Source organism: Camelus ferus, chromosome 20 (assembly GCF_009834535.1).
Source record: "Camelus ferus isolate YT-003-E chromosome 20, BCGSAC_Cfer_1.0, whole genome shotgun sequence".
NCBI classification, from domain to species: domain Eukaryota; kingdom Metazoa; phylum Chordata; class Mammalia; order Artiodactyla; family Camelidae; genus Camelus; species Camelus ferus.
This window is the reverse complement of record NC_045715.1, coordinates 19,111,028-19,131,544: the sequence shown is the minus strand read 5'-3', so window position 1 is coordinate 19,131,544 and position 20,517 is coordinate 19,111,028. Positions and strand designations below refer to the sequence as shown.

At 38.7% G+C, this 20,517-nt stretch overlaps 6 non-coding genes across 6 annotated transcripts; 3 read left to right on the top strand and 3 right to left on the bottom strand.

Moving 5' to 3' along the window:
* Nucleotides 1-4,255: 4,255 nt before the first annotated feature.
* On the top strand, nucleotides 4,256-4,329 carry TRNAT-CGU. Its single transcript has one exon. It is a non-coding gene; the product is annotated as a tRNA-Thr (tRNA).
* A 2,321-nt stretch (nucleotides 4,330-6,650) lies between these two features.
* On the bottom strand, nucleotides 6,651-6,722 carry TRNAA-UGC. Its single transcript has one exon. It is a non-coding gene; the product is annotated as a tRNA-Ala (tRNA).
* Nucleotides 6,723-7,941: 1,219 nt separating this feature from the next.
* On the top strand, nucleotides 7,942-8,013 carry TRNAA-UGC. The gene has a single exon. It is a non-coding gene; the product is annotated as a tRNA-Ala (tRNA).
* Nucleotides 8,014-10,368: 2,355 nt separating this feature from the next.
* On the bottom strand, nucleotides 10,369-10,440 carry TRNAA-AGC. Its single transcript has one exon. It is a non-coding gene; the product is annotated as a tRNA-Ala (tRNA).
* Nucleotides 10,441-16,064: 5,624 nt separating this feature from the next.
* TRNAS-GCU lies at nucleotides 16,065-16,146 on the top strand. Its single transcript has one exon. It is a non-coding gene; the product is annotated as a tRNA-Ser (tRNA).
* A 518-nt stretch (nucleotides 16,147-16,664) lies between these two features.
* Nucleotides 16,665-16,736, bottom strand: TRNAQ-UUG. Its single transcript has one exon. It is a non-coding gene; the product is annotated as a tRNA-Gln (tRNA).
* Between the last annotated feature and the right edge of the window lie 3,781 nt (nucleotides 16,737-20,517).

The following is a 20,517-nucleotide window of genomic DNA, read 5'->3' as shown; positions in this document are numbered from 1 at the left end:
TAGGAGTTCCCTTGAACCATCAGTTCCTGCTGGGTTCTCTTGAGAGTCATAGGGGATGCCCTTCTCTTATCTAATGAGCATTTCTCACTTTGTATATTAAAAATCAAGGTATAGATATAAACTGAAAAAAATTTATTACTAATGTTGTCTCATTAGCTCAGTGACATCAGCACAGGTACCTCTTTGAAGTGCCTTTGCCTCATAACCACAAGCTGGGTGCTGAAACTCCAGGAATCAGATCTGCATTCAATCTGGGAAGGAAAGGGAGAGGAGTTGACACCAGTCCCATATGTATTGTCTTTACCAAGAAGGAAAAAGCTGTCCCCAAAACTTCCCAGTAGTCTATTATTTATATCTTTTAGGCCAGACCTAGGTATATGGCCACCCCTTGATATAAGAGAGGCTGGGGGAATGAATATCTCATGTTTTAAGTTCATACAGTGTGAAGTGATCAGAGGAGAGGAGGGTTGGATATGGGGGTTGAAATAGCCTCCCATATCCAGCAGTTTCTACCAAATGGCAACAAAAGGATTAACTTTCTAGTAATGAACAAAATAACAAATGTGCTAGATGCATACAAATGCAATATTCATATTTCTTGGTATCCTAAATAAGTTATTCACCAATAAAAGTTAAAAATTAAAAAAAATTAAAATAAACTGAAGAGACAGAAAAAAGTTATACTGGGGAGAACTAATTTGCTCACATAGAACTTCCTGTGCTTAATCCTTAAAGGGGCCTATATTTTTCCTTCAATGGTTTCTTTTGAGGTAAATTCTGCATTATTTTGAATTGTTGTTTCACAAAGTGAGGAAAATTCAGATCACTATTCCAAGTCATTGTCTTTATTTTTTCCCTTTGCTTGTATTATCTTTCTGATATGTTTGACATCAGACGTTGGAGACTAGGCTTTTCTTATGTCACTATGTTGCAGGAAAAGCACACTTCCACACTTGTAGGTAAAGTTACAGTATCATTACCTGTAGATATGTTTTGTTTTGTCAACTAACATTTTAGCTACTTAATGGCAAATGTCTCTGCCCTTTGCTATTTTCTAGGAAGTATAAAAGTTCTGACATGCTCAAGGAAAGAGGCTCTACTACATGTGTAGCCAATATGTAAATATTTGGGGCTTTGCAAGGCACTAATCTGTAGTTTTACTTCTCTATTGTTTTTCTAATATGATAATACGAAAGCATATGCAAATATTTTTCTTTTATTTAAATTAAAATTAATTACAAAATATTTTAAGCACAAATACAGAGAATATTATAATAGATGTCATGTACCCTTTATCCAGATCTTTCTTTTTCTAAGGAAATAATTTAGAAGTATGATTGAAGCATTATCCTGCACTTTCCAGCCCCCTTCCTCTCTCCATAAAAGTAACCACCATCCTGAAGTCCATGAGTATCCTTTCAATCTGCATTTTAATCTTTTATTACAAGTATTATATCTATTAAAATTTACAGTAATTTTTGTTCAGCTTTTTAGTTAGGGTATATGAACCTCTCATACTTACCTTCCATCACCCCTTATTCATTAGTTCCCTTTCTAAATAAAATTTTTTCAGTTAAGTTTGGGGCAAAATTTAAGAAAAAATTTAATTCATACTCAGAGGATGATGTCTAGGGCTGCCGTAACAAAATAACACAAACTACCCAACTGCATGGCTTAATAGTTTATCATCTCATGGTTCTGGAGGCTAGAAATCCAAAATCAAGGTGTTGGCAGTGTTGTACCTTCTGAATGTTGTGAGGGAGAATCTGTTTTATGCCTGTCCCCTAGCTTGTGATGATTTGCTGGCAATCTTTGGTGTCCCTTGGTTTGTAAGTGCACCATACCCTTCTCCAGCCTCTGCTTTCATGTTCACATGTGTGTTTGTGTGTGTGTGTGTCTCTCCCCAGATTTTCCTTTTTTACAAGGACACCAGTCATACTGTAACAGAGAGGCCTGCCCTACTCCAGGATGACTTCATCTTAACTAAAGTAATTACCCTTTTTCTCCGTAAGGTCACATTCTGAAGTACTGGGGATGAGAACTTCAATATAAGAATTTTTAGGAGAATAAAATTCAACTAATAACACCTATTAGCTAGCATTATGTTGAATCACCCTAGTCTTAACAGAGGAAACATTCACTGAGGATAATGAAAAATCATTGCACTTATGAAAAATCCCCATGTTCCAGTATCCATTTCATACCCCTCATTTAGTTATTTTGGGTCTAATATTAATCAAGCACTTTTGCATCAGATTGGCCTGGGGGGTCTCATGTGTTATTTGCTTTTTCAATTCACTCACACAATGCTTGCCTGGGTGCAAATCTGTTTCTGGGAGGACCTCATTGGAATAGATTTCACTAATTCTACCTCTTTCTACTCTCATGACAGTTTTATTGCAAGTACTTTGCAGGTCTTCCTGCTATTGGGTCTTGATCAGATTTATTTCATTCCACTTTGGCAGAGATTCCTATTTTTGGTTAAATATTTGGGATTAACTTGAAAGTTTTAAAGCTGTTTCCAAGTACGACTTGCACAGTTTATACACACACACACACATCCTTTTTCTACAAAAAATCAAATACATTGAAGAGAAATTATCATAAATGCATTGAACTGGGCAGTGTTTATAGTACTGAGTATTACCTGTCCCTGTTAGGTGCTCATCTTACTTCTTTTATTATAAAATTAAAATTTTTATTAAAATTTCTTGTTTTATTTTCTATCATCTGTGGCCATCTAGTGGTATCCATAGAACTCATTTCAACACCTGATGCATAGTAGGTATTCAGTAATATCACTCTTGTTGGATAACACTTGAACAATTTTTCACCATAAATGCTGTTATCCCAGTTGTACTTTTGTGGCTGAAATTTATATACTCCTGAGTGTAAATAATTCAGCTAATTAAAATTCAGAAATGCTGCAATTCCTGGTCCATTCTGATTCTGAGGGTGTTGTTTTCCAAACTCTGTCAATATTCAGTAACTGTAAATGGAGCACTAGTGTAGTCCTAATCATAGAAGTTTGTTAATACAGATTAAATTAAAAAGTGACTATCCTGGTTAGCAAGAAAATAAGTTTATAGTCCCAATAAAAACATTCTGAGTGGAATAGAAAATGGCAGTGCCAGAACATTTGGTTCAAGAAAGGAATTTTAAAAGACTGGAATTCAAGGGCTTTACCAGGCCTAGAGTTCCTTTCAGCCTTTACTTGGTTAAATAAAGAATTTTGGAGTCCTCTTAATTTTGCATTTTAACCAGGCAACAGAAGCTGGGTGGATGTGCAGTAGCATGTGCTAAGCTGATCAACTCACTCTCCTCCCTTTCAGCACCAACCTTGTTCTAACTAAAGGCAGAAAACAAGGATGTAGTCGTTAACAGTTCAAGAATAGATTCTTAATTTTGTGATTATACAATCAGTTCATGTTCGTTTAGCTTCTACAAGTTGAGGGTCCATGAGGAAAATACTAAAGAACATCCTTTAAAGAACCAAAATGAAGAAGGCAGCATAGAGAGAGAGGAATTTCCCGGTTTGTGACCCCTCCCCGACCCGAGCGAGCTGCAGTTTCCATCTGTGCACCTTCCCGAGAGCTGCAGGAGCAGGGGTCATTTCCCGGCCTCTGGCAGGCAAAGTCTCCTGGGATTTGAATCCTAAACCAGTTAAGTGAGCTCAGACCGAGCCGCCTCCTTGCTGACTGCTACTTCCTCAAGCAGAGTTATCAACAGTTTGATAACTATTAGCAGAGTCTGAATGGGTTTGGAATTTGGGGTTGTTAAGTTTTTGTTTTGTTGGTTTTTCAGTGCACAAGTGTGCCATCTTCTAACAACCAGGAATGCCATTTTGACTGAAGTTCTAACTAGCCTATTTTGCTAGAAACGCCTTTCACTCTACTTTTGGAATATCCACTCACTTGACGGTTCTAAATTACTACAATGGTGGAATCATAAGAACTTCTCTGACTTCATTCAGAGAAGCCCCTTCCTCCACAATGAGCACTCGGCTGGTGTCCACTCTTTCCCATTTCATGGTTGTTCTAAGTACTTTTTCTATGCTGTGGTGTGATTGCGTGTACGCGTTTTGTTAGGTTTGATGGGAATCTTATGTTCCAGGATTCTCTATCGCGGGTCTGCCTTTTCTACAGTCAATTTGTTTGAGACATGCGTGCACAGTAATTCTAATCGACTTCAATACAGCTTTTCACCTAATTGAGCACGATTTGATCAAAAAGGAAGCTTCACCTATTGCACAGCTGGCTCTGTGGCTTAGTTGGCTAAAGCGCCTGTCTCGTAAACAGGAGATCCTGGGTTCGAATCCCAGCGGGGCCTGTCTCTGTTCGTACTTAAGTCCTATTTTAGCAAATTTTTAGTCTGAAACCATCTATAATTACAGTGCCAAATGCACTGCCTAGAGCTTTTTAAATCTCTGCAACCCCTCCTCATTGTATCTTCAGTCTCAATGACTCTGTTTCTCTACTGGTGATCTATCATACGGAATTTAACTACTTGGATGTTCAAGATCAACTATGGATAGAGAATTTCCAAAATAAAATTGGAAACTTTTAATTCAAACCATTTAAAGAAATATTCTGCTGGTTTCTCAAACAACGAGCAACTTCACTTAAATTATACATAGATGAAAAGTGGTTGCAATTTATCGAACACTTACTATGCTGCATTTTGTGTATTTTCTCACATACCTTTAAATCCCTAAAAATACTCATGAAAGAAGCATTATCGTGCACATTTTACAGCTGAGAAAACTGAGACTTGGAGAGAGATAAAGTAACTTGCCCAAATCGTAGTTAGTAAATAAATAAACAAGCTAGGGTTTTAACCTAATATTTCTGAGTTCAAAGTCATGGTTTTAAATGTCAAATAATCTTATTTTAAAAATTAAACAATATCCAGTATGATTTAGAATAACAGTTCTTCAAATTGTATGACATATGAACTCATTAGATTATTTGCTGAGAACTTGCCTATGACCACCACTAACTGAAAAATTGTGCTCTACACTGGAAATTGACACAATATTGTAAACTGTCTATAACTCAATAATAAGAAAAAAAACGCACTAAGTCTTTTCCAAGAGATGTTAATAGGAAAAATGTAAATTTATCTTAAAAGACTAAAAAGCTAGTGTGAAAATCAACATTAGAGAGTGTCTAAATATTTGTAATAAGAAAAAACCAAAGCAACAACAACAACAAAACCCACCAAAACCCAAAACAACAACAAAACCCAACAGACACATGGATAAATTTTGTATATTCTTTGAAGGTGTTCACTGACCCTTTTAAGCTCTTGGATGTCCACAAACCAATGAAAAAAATCCTTGACGAATAGAATAAATCATAAATCAATGTTAAGGAAACATAGGCTGTTACAGAGGTATATTTTACTTCTTGATGTTGATTTTTATAGGACTATTATTCCCTGTCCTAGGCTGACTTAAATTGGGCCATTAGAGACAGACATCTGGTCGGCAGCGTCATGACTCTGGGCCAGCACGCCAATTTCAAGAAGTTATGTTTCTAGATGTGAGATCACTGAAATGAGTTCTTGAAGAAAATCAATGCATACAGACAACTCTTACAACTGGCCCCAAGCAGCAGAAGATCTACCTTTATATACTTTAGCTCATAACTATGAAATATTTAGTCAGCCTTTCATTCCAAAAATTATGTATTGTAATCCACATCCAGCATATTGAAAAGTAAGATGAATAGGTCTGGCCTCCACCTCCAAGGGGATGAGAGCTTAGGGGAAAGGGAGGAGGAGCTAGAAATCAACTACATAATCACAAACAGAAGTATAATAACATGACTATGATAAATGCTACAAAAAAGAATGAGATTTAGGAGAACATAGATGAGACATTTTCTTTAATCAGAGAGGTCATAGAGGGAGAGACTTGAGTTGCAAAAAAGGGAAAGAATTTGTAGAAAAGAGAGGCAGAGAAATTACCCAATCAGAGAAAGCCAGACTACATGCATAGGACTGAAGGAAAGCCAATAGGGCTAGAACGTAAAGAATATGTGCAGACAGGATGAGAAGTGAGGCCGGAAAGGGATAGGGGTAAACCATCACAGGCCTGTATTGGCTATGTTGGGGAGTTTTAGTTTTATACTAAAGCAATCGGAATGCATGTGGAAGTCAATATGAATATGTAATCATGAAAAATTACTAATCAAGAGAAAAATCTGGGAAGTTTCAGATTTATTTTCCTAAGTTCTTTATTGTTTTCTTTTTGGAAAGGAAATTTAAGATGGGAAAGAGTAGATTGTAAGCAACTTTACCAGAAGTACAGAAAGCGTAAATGTAAGAGGTAATAAAAGGGAACTGGCATCAAGTTTCAGGGAGAAAATCCCCCCAAATGAGAAAGAGCCTATTTCTGTAATTTCAAGAGTTGTATTGCTCACAAGTGACTTTTTCCCCTCGAGAGTTTGATGGGGCCTTGGCGTCTGAAGCAAGGTAAATTTTTTTGAGCAGCATATCAGCATATTTTACTTTCAAACTAGGATGAAACCTGATTTAGCAGTTTAAGTTTTAAATTGCTCAATTTGTCAGCAGTGCTGAAAACCGCCTGTATCTGTTTATCGTGGTCCAACATTTTTTAAAATGTTAGTGGATAGATGCTGAGCAGCTGGAGATGCCGGGGATCGAACCCGGGGCCTCATGCGTGCAAAGCATGCGCTCTACCACTGAGCTACATCCCCAAGATACTAACTTTACCAGATGGTGGTGTACTTAATAGGGCCTCAGAATATTTTTCTTAAGAATATATGATCAACTTTCCCCCCATACATATTTTGTTTACTTTGTTGTGCAAGAATTATATGAATTTCACAAGTCTTGACAACCAGAAAAAAAAAAGTGTTACTTAAATCAGTGTCACTAAAGCCGTTGGATTCTCTTGAACCTGACCAGACACAGCTCAGAAAAAGTGGTTGTAATATTGGCTTTTATCCCAGCAGGACCCTGAATGTAAGTCATTCAGATCAAGAGTCTTTTGGAAAGCCTGTCATCAGAAAACATAGAACCATAAATGGCTACAGCAAACCACTGGGAAATTTCATGATGTAGTACAAAGTCAAACTGTAAACAGAAGCCAATCCAGCTGGGGAAAGAACTGGGAGAGAGCCATCCTGCAAGGTGCAGCCAATCCAGGTTCTGGGCTTGGAATTCTATACTGTCAGTATGTGTGTAATTCTCAGCCTGGTCCAAGAAGAAAAATCCCATTTAGTAGATTGGGTAAGGAAACCTATATCCTGTGGAATAAACGTGTAAGAGAGATGCTTTGGCCGAAATTTGAGAACAGCCACCCACTACTGCAAACCCAAATTGGTCCCGAAATGCAACTCTTGACTTCTAATTACTTGGCCAAGTCTTGTCTTCCAAGATTCCTGGAGTCCTCAATTTCTGATCAAGAATGTGGTATACTTTCTGTCTGCTGCTGTAGTTACGCACGCTTGTCTTTGCCAGAGCACTTGTCCTACTGTTTACATATTTGTGAATCCTCCTCTCCCACACACACTTCATTGCAAGATTCTCTGTTCTGTAACATACATCCTGAACAGAGTATACCTTTATATTTTACCATTCTTTATTGTGTGGCCGCGATGTGCAAGGCTCTATGCTAACGGCTTGATGCAGTTATGAGAAAAATCAATCACAGGCTTGGCCCTCCTGAAGCTGTCTTACTAGAGAAGGAAGCAAAGAATTAAATAACAAATCTACAGTTATAAACTGTGCTAAATGGTGTCAAGGGGAATTACATGGAACATGTGGATGCTATCATTTACTAAGCATTTATTCAGTCTACCTGATTATGTTTCTATGAATGTAGATTGAAGGCCTTGCAGAATTTGTAGCTACAAGCCATACTCTTTGGGGGGATTTATTGGTCAACAAGGAAAAGAAATAAGTTTCACGTGTGGGGATGTAGCTCAGTGGTAGAGCGCATGCTTTGCATGTATGAGGTCTCGGGTTCGATCCCCGGCATCTCCACTTTACTTAAACACCTGTGTAGGAATTCCAACTGATTGCTCACTACTGTTTAAGCCTTGGAAGGAATTATAGTAAAACATAGGTAATGGAGTCTTTTAAACCTGTGATTTAGGTGTAATTGAACTACCGGGAACACATTGTTCAAAGTCCCCCATTTAATAGAAATTGTAAGTCTACCACTACCTAAATACTTCAGAACACCTTCGAATTTTATGACACTTTTATGACACATTAGTCCTTATTGTCCCCAAATGATTATCAAGCTTCCTCTAAAATGGGGTTTACATTCAGGCAGGCATCAGTTGACTGAAGGTGAAATATAGTTCTATGAAGCTTGGTTGAAGATGATTCTACCCTCTTTTCTTGGCTATTTGGATCTCAAGACTTGGACTTTGAGCTTTATATCAGAATTGTTTGAGCTATTTAAGATACCCCCTTTTTTTTCGATCCTGGTTCACCAATATGCTCCTTTTTTGACTCATATATACAACCTATTGTGAGCCAGTTTTTCAATTGCTTGTTGAATGAGTGATGGTCTGGTTCAACTGAATCTAAGGTGACTTGAGTGAATTAAATATTAACTATTTCTTCTCATCAGAAAGACCTGAATTACTGACATATATACATATATATTATTGGTTCTGTTTCTCTGGAGAACCCTGACTAGTACAACGACAGATTGGGAGAAATTATTTGCAATATTTAATATCAACAATAAAATAATTTCTAGAATATTCAAAGAAAACCAGCAAATCAGTAATAAACCTGCCAACTCTTGCCATTATTCAGATTTTTCTTTTCAACACTTTTATTGAGGTATAACTGACATACAAAGGACTGTACACATTTAATGCATTTGATCATAAGCAAACACCTCTTATATCATCACCACAAACCAGGTAACAGACATATCCACCACCTCCCAAAGTTTCCTTATGGCCTTTTGTTGTTGCTGTTGTTGTGGTTGTGTGTATGTGTGTTTGTGTGTGTGTGAGAGAGAGAGAAGTATCTACCCTTTTAACAAATTTTGAAGTGCACAATAGCTTATTGTTAACTATAGGCACTACGTTGCACATCAGATCTCTAATATCATCCAGCATAACTGAAACTCTGTACCCATCAAACAACAACTCCCCATTTCCTCCACCCTCCCCAGTCCCTAGCAATCACTTTTGTATTTTCTGTCTCTATGAGTTTGTCTATTATAGACTACTGGCTATTGACTAGTAATTCTTCTTAATAAATATCCAAAGTGGGATTGCTGGATTATTTGGGAGTTCTATTTTTACTTTTTTGAAGACTTTTAGTGGTGTTTTCCATAACTGTTGCACCATTTCACATTCTCACCAACAGTGTACAAGGGTCTCAATTTCTCCATGTCCTCACAAACCCTTTATTTTTTAATAATAGCCATCCTAACAGGTTTGAGGTGATGTCTCACTGTAGTTTTGATTTACCTTATAAGTACATCATCATGTTTTATACTTTAACTATATCCTACAACTTTATAATTTGTAATTGTATAATTACAATTTTGTCAATTATACCTCAATAAAGCTGAAAGAAAACTATATACAGTGCAATGATTTTCGAGAAACACATGCCATGTACTACTGAAACTAATATATTTTATGTCATTTATAACTCAAAAATATTTTTTAAAAAGAAACAGAAAAGCAATTCTTTGATGAAACTAAAAATGAAAATATATCTAATATACAAATAAAGCATATAATATATATATTAAGTATTAAATTTTTAACTTTTTGTTTTGGTCACTAAAACAGTGTAGAAATCATACTAAAATGAGTACTCATGTACCCGTGTTGGGTAATAACCCAAACTTCAGCATTTATCATAATTTTGTTGTTCTTATTTTATTTGTTTTTTTTTTTTTCCTCCAGGACTAAAAATCAAATTCCAGACATTAGACTAATTTTGACCATAAATATTTTAGTTATAAATTTTCTTTTTAACACTGCCATAATAACATCACAACCAGCAAAAATAATAAAACTTCTTAATACAATCGAATCCTCAGTACATGTGTGATTTTTGCTCCAAGAAGTCTTCAGAATTCAGAAGAAAGTGAAGGAAACTGAAGTCCTGTTATTTTTATCTGTTTTCTTCTTTTGTGTTTTTAGCTTGGAATCCAAGGAAATCAGGCCAATTATCTTTTTTAAACGCTAGTCACATTTGACCTAGGCTGTTTCTGATGGTGGTAATGTTCTTGGGGCAGAAATTGGGTACCACAAAGGTAGTACAAGTAGGCAGAAAATTCAGTGTAAGAAGACAACAGGTTTAAAGGGAGAAATGAAAGGAAAAGTGGTCCAATTACATTCTCTCAAAAACTGCTGGAGGTGCCGGGGATTGAACCCAGGACCTCGTACATGCTAAGCACGCGCTCTACCACTGAGCTACACCCCCAACAGTAAGTACTCCTCCTTAGATTCCTTTCGTGATTTATAATCATTATTTCTTTGCCTCTTAAGGACTTAGCAAACTGCAGAGAAAATGTGGATGTAAACTTCTCCATTTGCGGAACAGACTGCGCAGCGACCTCATAAGAAAGCGAGAGAATGAGATTCCAAAGGAAGGAAGCTGAAAAGAGACAGCTTCCACTCCTCTTTCCACACGTAAGGCTTCAGGAGGCGGAAGCAGGAGGCTGGGCAGCCAGGGTACCGACTGAGAAGGTGGCGTTGGGAAGAGAGCAGAGGTGGAATCAAAAAGGGTCCTCTCCTGAAGCGCTCCTTTTCCCGGGTCCAACACCACCTCCCTTGGAACAAAGACTCTCAAATTATCTAGATTTCCGGAAGTCAAAAAAAAAAAAAATCCACTGAATGTTCCGTGGTGATGGCAGGGAACGTCCCCGTGGGTTCACGATGTCCTGGATCGATCACTTAGGACAAACTGGAAGTACGAGCCGGGGTGACAGGCATCACGTAAGGAGCCCAGATAGTCCACCTGAGCAACATTTGCCTCCCGTAAAACCCTGGCTGCCCCCTGTTGTGCGGAGCTGATGAAAGGAGGGGTTGTTACTTAGATAAAAGGTGAAAAGGCAAGGCAGGGCTGGCTTCTGTTTCTCCATGACCAGTCCTTTTGGGAACCGGGAAACTATGAAGAATTATTAGTACCTCGGATGGTTTGGGGAGCTAGGGGGAAGCTTCCTATTATTTTAAGGAACCGGCCGGTCCCAATTCACAGCCATTGATTTCTCGGGCACGTGCAGCACAGCCTCTCTTTCTCTCCCTCTGAAACAATTTTAAAATTTGAAAACATAAAAGTAGCACCCCAAAATAATCATATACCTTTTATCTAGACTTAGCTATTGTTAATATTTTACCCCATGTGCTTTATCCTTTGCTTCCTCTCTCCCATTTGAGAGATACATCATGTTCATTTACCCTAAAATAATTTTACTACTGTATTTCCTACGATACCGCTGTACTATTATGAACTTTAGTAAATTTAACATAGTAAATAGCTATACTTAATCTACAGTCTGCATTCCAATTTGACCAATTGTCCCGATTTCCCCGCAGCATACAGGATCTAGTCTAGTATCAGGTGTTCATCTAGATGGCATGTCTTTTTAGTTTTCTTTAATCTGGAATATTTCCTCAGACTTTCTTTGTCTTTTATGACATTGACATGCAATTTGAATAATAGTGCATTTTTTTCTTTTCTTTTAAAAAATAGACTATCTTTCACTGTGGTTTTGATCGATGTTCCCATGACTAGATTCAGGTTATGCATTCCCCAGAGCAATATAATATAGATAATGTTGTGTGCTTCTTAAAGTATCATGCTGGAGACAGTCTGGTAAAGACTTTCCATCACTCATTGGTGAATTTAATTTTGATCACCTGGTTTGTAGGACTGTTCCTCATCAAAATCTCCCCCAAGATTCAACATCCACTATCTGAACAAATCTTTAGTATGATAGTTGCAAAATAATGATTTTTCCAAATCCAGCTCTCCCACCACATTTATAGTCAGTGCTTGGCATGCTACTAAGCCTATTTTTCCACCATTATTTTCTTCATTTATCAATGTATCATTTGTATGAATTTCTATTTTTTTCCCAGTGGTTTATAATTGATTACAATACTCAACTATTTTGGTGTACTAATAGTTCCAGATTCGTCCAGTGGAAGTCCCTTCAAACTGGCTTCCTATGCCTGTTTGCAATGTCCCCATCATTTTTTGAGTAATTTTTACTTTCTAAGCCACTCTCTTATTCCCACTCTCCTAGGCTGAGTCTGTCCTCGTGTCCAGTAAATCAACACCCAACCCTGGGATCCTGTCCAACGGAAGTGGATGAGGTTGCTGATGATCAGGATGAGAATTTGGGCCAGGGAGGTTTTTATTTTGTTTTGTTTTGTTTTGTTTTTAAACTGATTCTCACTTCCTCTGTTTTCCTATGAAAACAGTCTGTTGGTTCCTCAAAGAGCTAAACACAGAGGTACCATATGATCCAGCAATCCTACCCTGAATAAGAATTGAAAATAAGGACTCAGATACTTGTATGCGAATGTTCACTGCAGCGTTATTTACAATAGTCAAAAAATTGAAACAACTTAAGTGTCCAGCAACAGTTGAATGGAGAAACAAAATAACATACAATGGAATATAATTCAACTTTAAAAAGGAATGAAATTCTGATACATGCTACATAATGAACCTTGAAAACACGTTAAGTGAAATAAGCCAGACACAGTAGGACAAATATTGTATGATTCCACTTATATGAAATATCTAGAATAAACAATTCCTAGAGTCAGAAAATAGTTTAGAAGTTACCAAGGGCTACACCAAAGATAAGAGAAGGTCTAAAATCAACCAGAGAGAATGGATAGATCTCCAGCAAAGGAAGAAAAATTAGAATGTTAACAGGAGTCTAACTTCCATGATAAAATCTGGGAAAAATAAATTCTATTTTAGAAGAACTGAAATAAAAATAATTGTCAATCTAGAATTGTGTATTCATCAAACATGGCTACTTTCCCCCTCTCCCTGCTGGAAGTGTGAGGGGGATTTTTCTCTGATCTTCAAAGTAAGAACCTGGTAGAGCTTCTGGAGATAGAACTTAGGAAAGTATGGGGCCCTCCCAGGATGGGTCCTCACTGGAGTTTTTAACTTACCAGCTATTCTACTATGCGTCTCCAAAAATTTGTTGACTATAGTTTAAGTTTTCCTACCCAGGTACTGGTTTCAGCTGCTAGCTTCTGTTCCTGGGTTTATGCTCCTGGTAAACTGTGATTCTCTTTGTCCAGTCTCTGCCTGTCTTTCCAGGTTTCAGGGCAGCAGCTTGCCTTGTGACTTCAATTCTCTGATGCTTTGCAGTTTTTTCAGCTTTTTTCTTGTTGTGAGGATGGGAGTGATGACTTCCAAGCTCTTTATATGTTGGACTGGAAACTGGAAGTCCTATTTTAATCTTTTTTAATTTACATAATTAATATATGCTTGGGACTAAGGAAAAAATAAGGCCTTGTAAAAATGATACAGGATGTATAAAGTCCCATAATTTCAGCCTTAGAGAAACCAACTTTTGACAGTTAGTAGATATTCCTGCAGATATTTTTAATGTCAATACCACTCAAGGCTTTTCAGAAGTTGCAAAAGTCCATGGCATTTCCATTTTTTTAGGCTTTAAGCATATCAAAAAGCACAATAGGAAGATTTTCAAAATTGGGATGAATTTGAAGTAATTATGTTTAAAGGTGAATTCTTTTGATACCAGTGACACCAAATACAGTAATTACATGTAAAATGTACTTTGGCGGTAATAAGAAAAATCCAAATTTAAGCCTTCATAAAATTGAGGCTATGGCTAAATGGTCCTTGCTGATACTATCTAAAACTCTTTGTCAATCTACTTATACATATATTTAAAATAATGATAGTAACAAAGCTATACATAATGTACTTCCACTTTCTTCCCCTTTCACTTAATAATTGTGTTTTAGAAAGGTTTTAATTAAATTTTAATAGGGATTATAGAATTATTCTCTAATGTATTTCTCCCAATTTGTATTCCCACAACACTGTTTCAAAACACATCCCTTCCAATCCTCTTGCCCAGACTTGTTATTATTGATGTTATAAATATTTGTCAACCTGGTAGAAGGGAGAGTATTATATATTACTGTTTTAATTAGCATACTTTTGGTATATATGAAATGGAGCTTCTTATAGTATGTTTGTTAGCTATTTGATTTTCTACTTCTGTGGATTGCCTGTAGTGATATTGTTTCTTTTTTTTCCTCTGCTGGTTCTCTTTCTTATGAAGAAAATAATGACAATATAAAGAACTTACATAGTGATTCTAAGTACCAGGCATTTAAAAGCACTTTACATATTCATTTAATACTCACAGCATCCCCGTAGTATTACTTATTAGCCCAAGAAATTTAAATGTTGAAAATAGTCTCTCTGTGTACCTTGATTTTTGGTGTTTGGTGGTTCTTTCATTAAAAAAATCTAGATTTTTATCATTCATTCATTCTTTCACTCAAGAATAGTTATGGTGTGCTTACTACATGTCAATGCACTGGGTGTAATGTAATGAATAGAGAAATATGATCCCTGCCCTTTGGAGGGGATTGGAAGGAAAATTGTCTAAATAAAATCTTTGTTAACCTAAGAGCGGGAATTTCCCCCTCAAAGTTTGTATTGGAAAATAGTTTTGAAGACACTGGTATAAAATTAGTTTTTCCTGGAAGTATAGAAGAGGGACATAAAGAAGCGAAACATAAGGGATTTGACCAGCAGAATGGTAGTCATAGCTCAAGACTTAAGGAAAATCATAAAAACGAACTTCACTGTAAATACATACATACATACATACATACATACATACATACATTGACTCATTAAATGAATAAATTCTTAGTCCTCTATACCATGGAATATAGGTGAGTTTCCCCATGCTGGGTGCTTGGACGTTGAAAGTGAATTTATGAAATTCAGTAAAGGAATGTGAGAGGAAAAGAAGGTCATTCTTGCCAATAGGAGAACCAAAGTGGAGCTTTCACAGGAAGGAAAGAGCAACAGTGTTTTGGCATGTGAGAATCTTTTCATATTTTTCTCCAAAATCCTGCACTAAATATAGAAAAGCAGTTGAACCCTAGTGAGTGAAAGAAGTTTCTTGATGCTAGGTGTATTTGAAGTTGTCAAGTTCAGCTTCCTCCTAGGGGGCGGGAGTGAGGGTGGAATTGTGGAGGCGGAAGGGAATGGATAGGAAACTGGTTAAATGGCCTGCCCAAGGTCACACGATGAGTGAGACAGAACCACAATCATGACCCAGGCGTCCTGGCTCCTGCACTAGTGGGGCTTTCTCCAACCGGCCTTTCTTGGTGTCCGTTGTAGCCACCATAAATTAGTCGTACACTCTGACTCCAATCTACTCGACAACCCCGTTGGGGGTTTCTACTTTTTTTCCAACCTCGTTTGCTGTATGTCGCAGACTGATTAATGCTAAGCCCCAGAGAAGGTAGCAATACAGAAATGAAGGCGTCTCCTAGCAATCCTGCATATTTCAGAATGTAAGAATTACAGAGCCAGGTTTTGTTGTTTCCTGGTTTCTGCCAGAAAATAGGAATCCCGAGAGATATTGTAATTAGGACGTAGGGAATTCGGCCCCTCGAATGCAGAATGCAGTGGGAGAGGGACCCTGGTCTCTGGGAGAACTCAAAGCAGCCGACAGGAGACGCGTCAGGAAATCAGGGTTGAAATCCTGGCTATGTTCATTCATTCACTCATGCGTTCAACAAGGATCTGTGTATTTAACGCCGAAGCGTACTGGTTTAACCTGTTCATTTTATATGTGCCAAATAATCGAACCACTTTAAGCGTCATTTATCAGTTTTGTGGTTGCTGTGAAATGTATCTAAAAATATCTGATTGTGGGTATGAGGATTGAGTTAGGATTAAACCGAAAAAGGAAGAAAAAAAAAAAACGGAATTCAATACGATACTGCAGAACGAATTGCATGGATGAAGGACATGATTTTGCCTCATTAGCATCTGAGGAGGTGCCATCATCAGCAGACGAGGTGGCCGAGTGGTTAAGGCGATGGACTGCTAATCCATTGTGCTCTGCACGCGTGGGTTCGAATCCCACCCTCGTCGCGAGGTTCTCTTTGGACATCTGCCTGGGTACCTGAAAGGCAGTGGTTCCACGAGAACAGCCCCTTTACCGGAATAGTTCCGTATTCGCCGCTTAGTTGTGAGTACGGTCAGTATTTACCGTCAGATGCTTGTTTATACTCACGCGGAGCGGTCAGATTTTTCTGAGGAGGCAATTAGTTAATTGACGGGGCATAGGAAAATATTGCCTAAACCGATATGTACAGCAAATATGTACTTGCAGGATATTTTCAGCCTATTTTTAACTACTGCAATTTTCACCCAGTTTGCTCATTTAAAGTGTCCCCCTTCCCAATAAACTACTTAAACGTTACTAAGGATCTCTGGCTTTGTGGAGGAGGGTATGTTGCTTCCCAGGAGAATTATTCGGTCTTCAGTTTTGAACAGAGTAGGAGACCGGAATACTGCTGTATGTGACGACAAATGTGCTGTGTAAAGCAGCAGAATGTGTTGTTTCATGTTCAGATGTCTTGCCAGGAAGTACAAAAGCGTCTCCTCAGAGGTCCCACCGAGATTCGAACTCGGATTGCTGGATTCAAAGTCCAGAGTGCTAACCATTACACCATGGGACCAACTGAGAAAGCAAATAGCTATCCTTAGTGGTGGTTAAATAATTCCTCCATAATAACTTCGGTAGCTCCAGCGCAAAAGCGTTAGGTCAGGCTTCAGTGCGGTAGACACTAAGTCAGATAACAGATAATGAAATCTGATGCTTTATTGTTGCTGGGGAAGAGGTAATGGGAAATTATAATTTGAAGCAATCTGAGCACTCTCTCTTCCGCTTCCGCCAGGAGCATAAATTAGCTTTCTGAAAGACCAGCAGGGGCGGATCCAGATTTTTGTGAAGTCTGAAGCTTCACAATTTAGGAGGTCCTTTTTAAGAAAAAGAATAGACTTTATCAACACAAAATTAGATACAGCCACTCCAAGGCATGTATGATGTATGCGAGAAAAGTTGGAGTAAAAAGAGGCTGCAGTCTTCACCAATTTCCACTATAAAATACTTTTGCAAGTTTCACAAAAACATCTGTTCATACAGGGCGACCCCTTTCAGGGCCTTGGAAAGGGCTCAGGCAAGTAAGGTGTCTTGAGGCACTTAGTGAGACTTTGGATAAATATCCCTCCAAAGAGCAGTTTGGCAATATCTATCAAAATAATCTCTAGCTCAGCAATTTTTCCTTAAAAACTCATCCTATAGAAATACAAAATATTTTAAAAAACTAAAATGTATGTCTAAGGATGCTCACTGTAATATTTTGCAATATCAGAAACTTGAAAATGTGTCCATCCATTTAATGGGAATGATAAACATCTACTAAAAAGAACGGGATAGATGTATGTACCCAGAGGTTGGTTTGACACTTTTTTTTTTTTTTTGCAAGTTTATGATTTTATTTAGTGTGTTAATATCACCTCATTGAGAAGACATGCAATTTTTAAAAGTTGGAGTCAAATTCACATAACATAAAGTTAACTGTTTTGAAGTGAACCATCCGGTGGCAGTTAGGACATTCAGAGTTTGTCCAACAATCATCTTTATCTAGTTCCCATACATTTTCATCACCTTAAAAGGAAACCTGATACCCATTAAGCAGTCACTGTTCCATTTCTCCTTCCCCTCAACCCCTGGCTACCATTAAAATGCTTTCTGTTTCTATGGATTGATCTATTCTGGATATTTAGTTTAAATGGAGTCATACAATATGTGACCTTTTGTGTCTAGCTTCTTGTGCTTAACATGTGTTTTCAAGTTTCCATGTTGTAGCCTGTATCAGTACTTATTTCTTTCTATGATTGAATAACATTCACTCGGTTTGGCAAGTTTTTGGGGAGGATTTAGTCTAAGTTTAAAACAAACAAAACCTGGAATGTTCTGAATCGTAATATATAGCATGACCTAATTTTTGTAAGTCATAGTTTATGAGTTTATGTATTCATTTTTAAAATAGGTTTGAGGAATATATCCCAAACTCTTGACATGAGTTTTTCTGAGAAGTGGAATTGGAAATGAAGGAATGTCTCACTTTTTGCCGTGTTCACTTCTGTGATATATATATATTTCACGTTAGTAATTAAAAGTGAAAATCCCCCCCCCCCCAAATTTAATGCCCTTCAGTTGAGGACTTAGAAGTCATGTTTACTCCTACGTTCTCAGCATGTCCATGATCTTGGCACGCAGAAAATGAAAGAGGTGGAAGCTAGAATCCCTGACTGCAAAGGATTAGCGGTTGATTAGGGGAAAACCACAAAAGATAATTGCAACACGTTAATAGTGGCTAGGAAAATGAATGGGGAGCTCCATCTCTGTCCTTTGAGGAGCTGATGACTTGGGCACATAGACAAAAATTTTATATACAATTTCACTGGGTTTAGCGACACACCCAAGGCCATTTGCAGATCCCAAGGGTAAGAATTTTTGATTTAGAGATTTTGAAACAAAAGAAATATTCTGATTCTTCAGTCTCTTGAATCAGAAATGCCAAAATGTGAGTAATCAATACGGAACGAAGTAGAATGAAAGAGAGAATAGGGAAAGGAAGCCATTCAGCAATTCAACAAACATTCCTCGAGCATATTATTTACTGAGCGCTCTTAACAAGGCCACAGGGGCACGCTGGGTGGGCAGGAGGAAGGGGAATCAAGGCTGGCACTTGCGATGTGCTTCTAGACCTCCGGCAGAAACCGGCTCCTCAGCTTTTTCCTCTTGAAACAGAGTTTTCTCTTTGCTTAACTGCATCCACTCTAGCACTGCCAGCCTCGTGCATCTTCAAATACTTTGCCTGGCAGAGCACACTCCCTGAAGGAGCATGAGCCAGTTGGGAATTTTCTGGTTGCCCCAATCCAGTGACTAGTTAGACTCTGAAAACACGTCCCGACTTTTCTCGTTAGTTTTTTGGGGCCAGTTTCCCGGAGTTGTTTACAGTGTCGTTCACAGAGCCAGAAATGGTATAAATGGCTATTGCTGTAGTTAGGGGAGGAAGATCACTATATAGGTCTTGATTTTTCCCATCTGTAAAATAGTGTTACGGAAACGACAGGCCAGTCAAGAAACAAGCACCACTCGGAGGGTTGGAGTACCCAGATGTATTACGCCGGCGGGCTCAGAGGGGCTTCTGCTCCGAAGCTCTGAGCACCTTCAAGATGTGCACATGAGGTTTTATAGGGTAAAGTACAAGCTTGGGGTATTCGGCCAATAGGCATGGAACAGCTTTAGCAGCAGCAGCATCACAAAAGTGGAGGTGGGGAGGCAGCAAACCAACATTCCAAAGCCAGATATGTATCTTTGAAAATCCAGCTGGCTAGCAAAAAAAAAAAAAAAAAAAAAAAAAAAAAAAAATTAACAGCAAACCAACACTAATTAACTTAGATTTACAAGTTAGTCTAGCAGAACTCAGATCAGTATTCCAATACTTAGATTTGTGAGTTATCTTGTTAGACCAGCCCAGCCTCTCCTTCACATTCCTAGACTTATGAGTTATCTTGTCAGACCAGCCCGGTTTTTCCTTCACATTAGATCTTACAGTTCTTTTTCGAGTCTGATTTATGGTGACTGGGAAAGGAGACGGTGGCTCAAATCTCACAAGAAAAGGCCGGGCGGAGCCCACAAATTCCCTGACTTGGCATTCGCGGCAGAGAGGCTCTTCTACGTTTGTCTTAGGATGCCGTGGTGAGTACCGCGGGTCTGAGTGCTAGAGATACGGTTTATCATCGTGACAAGAAAACCCAGAGCAGCCTCTACCCTAGCTCTACTCACCCCGTGAACCTTTTTTCCGCCGAATGACAGAGAACTGGGTAACTAGGGAGTGAAGGCTCTGTACAGTTTACAGAGTACTTGCTTCCCGACCTTCACGAGTCCCCGGTACCACGACCACCGAGATGAGATGACCACCTGGAATCCTAGAGCGGAACCGGAAGTGAGCGTAGCTCCCCGGGCCTGGCGGGAACGTGCCGGGGCCTGAGGCCAGTGTGTCAGGGGAACCGTTCCCTCGGCTTGGGAGTATTGCCCGCGGCCCGGTTATCTGGCTTAGCGCCAGAGGGGTCAGAGCTCCTCAGAGGTGGAAGCAGCGGCTGAGGGGAGGGTGTGTCTGCGCGGCGACCACCGGGCCTCCTCCGCCGACGGCTCGTGGTGTGGGAGGAGCCCTCACCCCTCAGCCCGGGCCTGGGCTACCCGGAGCATCGTTTCCGGACAGATCGCTCTGGTTTCCTCGCCGGGGCTTGTACTCCCAGGCTTTATTTAGGGCCAAAGTCTCCTCAGTTTTCCATCTCCCAAGTAACCCCGCAGCTTTAGTGAGTAGTTCTGTGCTCACTATTGTCGGTATTGTCAGAGGATGGCTTCACTTTCAGTGGAATTGC